Raw genomic sequence first — 3836 nt, forward strand, 5'->3', positions numbered from 1 at the left:
TCTAAATTTTTGGTACTTTTAAAACTTTCTAAATTAAGTGCGATGGATGCTCTCTTAAGTTATTTAAGTGAGTTAATCTAATGCAAGAAGAGAAGATAAAGCAAGAGAAAATGAAAGCACAAACACAATGCAAACACACCAATATATAGTGGTTCGGTGCTCTCCTTAGCACCTACGTCCACTCCCCAAGCGTACCCTTGGGAATTCACTATAATCTTGCGGATTACAGTTGGATTGTTTTCCGGGCTCACAATCCAAAAACCTTGTTGGTTTTACGGGCTCACCAACGAACCTATACACTTGGTTTTCCGGGCTCACCAAGAACCTTGTTGGTTTTGCGGGCTCACCAACGAACCTATACAACTTTGGTTTTCCGGGTTCACCAAAAACCTTTGTTGGTTTTGCGGGCTTACCAACGAACCTTTGTTGGTTTTGCGGGCTTACCAACGAACCTTTACAAAGTGTTTATACAAATGAAAAGAAAAGATTTAAACTCCTAGATGAGCATATAAAGCAATATGAACAACAAGAAGAGTTAGAAAGAAATTATCGCTTTGAAGTCGCTTTGCTCTTCTTGGTCAAGGAAGCTTCACTCTTCAATGGGGGAAGGAGCTCTTAATGCCTCTTTGAATCTGCTCAATCCCTTTCTTTGATTCTTGAATGAAGCTCTTGATGAAGCTTGTCTTGCTAGGGTTCTCTCTTGAATGCACTTGATGTATTTTCCCCAAAAGCTTGCTTCCTCTAATGAATACTCCTTCTTAAATACTTCTCCAACCTCCAAATAGTCCTTTCTGACCGTTGGATTGAAGAAACTAGCCGTTTATAGCCGTTGGAAGTCCAAAAAGCATTTCTGCACAACTAGCCGTTATGTTCAGCCCGTGTTTGGGTCGGCTCAACCTGTCCTTGGGTCGACCCAACCTTCACTTGGGTCGACTCAAACATTCCTTGGGTCGACCCTCTCAGAAAACACAGAAACTTGAAATTCAGCCTTCCTTCCCTTGGGTCGACCCAACCTTTCTTTGGGTCGACTCAACCTTGGGTCAGCTCAAACTTTTCTTGGGTCGACTCAACCTTGGGTCAGCTCAAACTTTTCTTGGGTCGACCCAACCTTGGGTCAGCTCAAACTTTTCTTGGGTCGACCCAACTTTCAGAAAATTCAGAATCTTGAATTTCAGCCTTTCTTCATTTGGGTCGACTCAACCTTTCTTTGGGTCGACTCAAGGCTTACTTGGGTCGACTCAACTTCTTCTTGGGTCGACCCTCTCAGTAAATCCAGAGAACCATTTTCTGAGTTGTTTGAGGATCTTGATGTTTGGGTCGACTCATGTTTTCCTTGGGTCGACCCAACTCACTGTTCATCTGTGCCATTTTTGCAGAAGTGTGCCAAATGATTTCTTGATGTGCCGGGGGCGACCTAATCATCCTTTGGGTCGACTCAATCCACACTTTGCTGCATTCTCAAGGTTAGTTTCATCCAAATGAACAAGACCATATATATATTTCCAATTAAGCAAATGTACTGAGAGCAATGAACTTATAAATGAAGTATCAATTTTAACTTATAGCATACTCTAGAGAATTGCTTGTTAATCATCAAAATAACACTATCATCCTCAATCTCCCCCTTTTTGATGATTACAAAATAAAGAGTATAAGCCTATTGATACTTGTCTTTAAAATCAGTTTATAAAAGGGATTGAATTTCAGAATTTCAGCTTTTCATATATATAAGTGAAATCTCCTCCTATATCATTCAAAATTTGCCAATTTGATTTTTTGAATGGCTCCCCCTTTCATTTATAATTCATTAGCAATGAAACTTCAAAAATTTGAGATAAAATAAGAGTTTCAGCTTATGTATCGGGGTGAGAAAGGAGCGTGCCAAATTCTGAATTTATATGTGCCAAATTCTGAATTATGATAGAAATTTTTGATTTGATGATTTTCATTGTTACAAATTGCTCCCCCTTAGATATGTAAGCTTTCTTATATGATTTTCAATTTGTTTGCCCATTTATTTCTCTTTTCTTTTCATAACTTCTTTACTCACTCTTTCTCACAAAAGTAATACTCTTTCTTCTCCCTTTATATACTCTTTCCTTCTCTTCTCTTTTATATACTCTTTCCTTCTCTTCTCTTTTATATACTCTTTCCTTCTCTTCTCCTTTATATACTCTTTCCTTCTCTTCTCCCCCTTTTTGTTATCATCAAAAAACATATATATGGGAAAAGATGCAATAAAGAACAAACTTCAGACTTCATTGATCAAAATAGGAACATTTTCATATATTAATGCTCAAAATGATGAAAAGTACAATGTTCCACAATCAAGATTTAAAGATATAAGGGAAAGACAAGATTCATAAGGAAAAAAGCAAGATACATATGAGAAAAGGCAAGATACCTACGAGAACTAGATTTCTAGCCTAGGCTCTAAATATAGATGCTAAGATCAGCCTAGGGAGACTCTAATTGAGAGTGGGAAATAGGGTTTTCGGAAGAGGACAAAGGGTAAACAGTGCCCTAGATAGCTCACGGGTCCCCCTTTTAACAGTGGGGTCCCGACGTTGGGTCGACTCAAGAAATTTCTTGGGTCGACTCAACGTTGGGTCGACCCTATTCTGGGTTGGGTTGACCCAAGTGCAGAATTTTTCTTTTCTCTTCCGTTTTGCTTCTAAAATGTTTTCCTTGCTTCCAATCCTTATAAACTCTTTATGGGACAATGATACATGAGTAAGGAATCTATAGATTACAAGTTTGACTCATGTTTCATAGGTTTTTTAGAAATGAGAGGAATGTATCATGAGATTGCTTGCTTCCTTTTATATCTCTTCAATAAGACGGATCACATATGCCTAATTTCCTCCTTAGCGTGCAGAATTTATCTTCACTCAAGGGTTTTGTGAATATGTCGGCTAATTGTTTTTCAGTGCATATATGTTCATATGTTTCCATTTTGCACATGATCCCTAATAAAATGATATCTTATTTCTATGTGGTTGGCTTTAGGAATGAGATATTTAGAATGTAAGCCAGAAGTGATCTCTAAATGTAGATTCCAAAGATAGTTTTGAAATCAAGTGTAGATGGAATCTTTTTCATGTTATTTCAAGAAGTATCAAGAATAATATTCAAAGAAAGGCACGGATGAAAATCCAACATTTTTTTTTTAAATATATTAAGTATATAGCAAAATGAGAGCAATCTAATTAATTTTCAGAGTATAATATAAGAGCAGATAAAGATCAAAACTTATATACTCGAAAAATATAAGATTATGTTGAATCCTTAATTCTTAATGACTTCAAAGTTCTTTCATGATATAAAAGTATTGGGGCATAGATACCAAAACATGAATTTATGCAATGTAGGATATATTAAATTTAGGGCTTTGAAAGTTCTTTTAAGGCTCTCTTAAAGACTTTCTTTTACTCCTTTAAAGATCATAACATCAAAATCAATTAAAATGAATTGGCTTAGGATTGAAACACTAAGGTGCAAGCCAATAAGAACTCATAAGTAGATTCAAGATAAATTTTCGATACTAAGACAGACGGAATCCTTGTCAATTAATTTTCAGAAATAAATGATTTACCGATGAATACAGATGGAAATCCAACTTTCAAAAGATATTCAATAAAGCACATAGTTTAATACCACTTTACATTTAGTATTCTTTGTCTCATCTTTAGATGCGAATTTATACGATTAAGTTCTATATGATCTCTCCCTCTGAAATTTTCTTTCTCTCCCTTAATTAATCATTCCATTTGAGAGTTTAGAGTTTGAAGATAATTTTCAATAAAGAGATTGAGTATTTAAAGCTCCCCCTCAAA

At 35.9% G+C, this 3836-nt stretch overlaps 1 long non-coding RNA gene across 1 annotated transcript; it reads right to left on the bottom strand.

The window, feature by feature from the left end:
* Positions 1 to 259: 259 nt before the first annotated feature.
* Positions 260 to 2352, bottom strand: LOC149768334 (uncharacterized). Its single transcript, XR_016399416.1, has 2 exons — positions 1109 to 2352; positions 260 to 1071 (listed from the first exon to the last, which is right to left on the bottom strand). It is a non-coding gene; the product is annotated as an uncharacterized LOC149768334 (long non-coding RNA).
* Between the last annotated feature and the right edge of the window lie 1484 nt (positions 2353 to 3836).

Source organism: Phoenix dactylifera, chromosome 2 (genome assembly GCF_051530095.1).
Source record: "Phoenix dactylifera cultivar Ajwa chromosome 2, Ajwa_hap1_PhDact_Kaust_v1.1, whole genome shotgun sequence".
In the NCBI taxonomy this organism is placed as follows: Eukaryota; Viridiplantae; Streptophyta; class Magnoliopsida; order Arecales; family Arecaceae; genus Phoenix; species Phoenix dactylifera.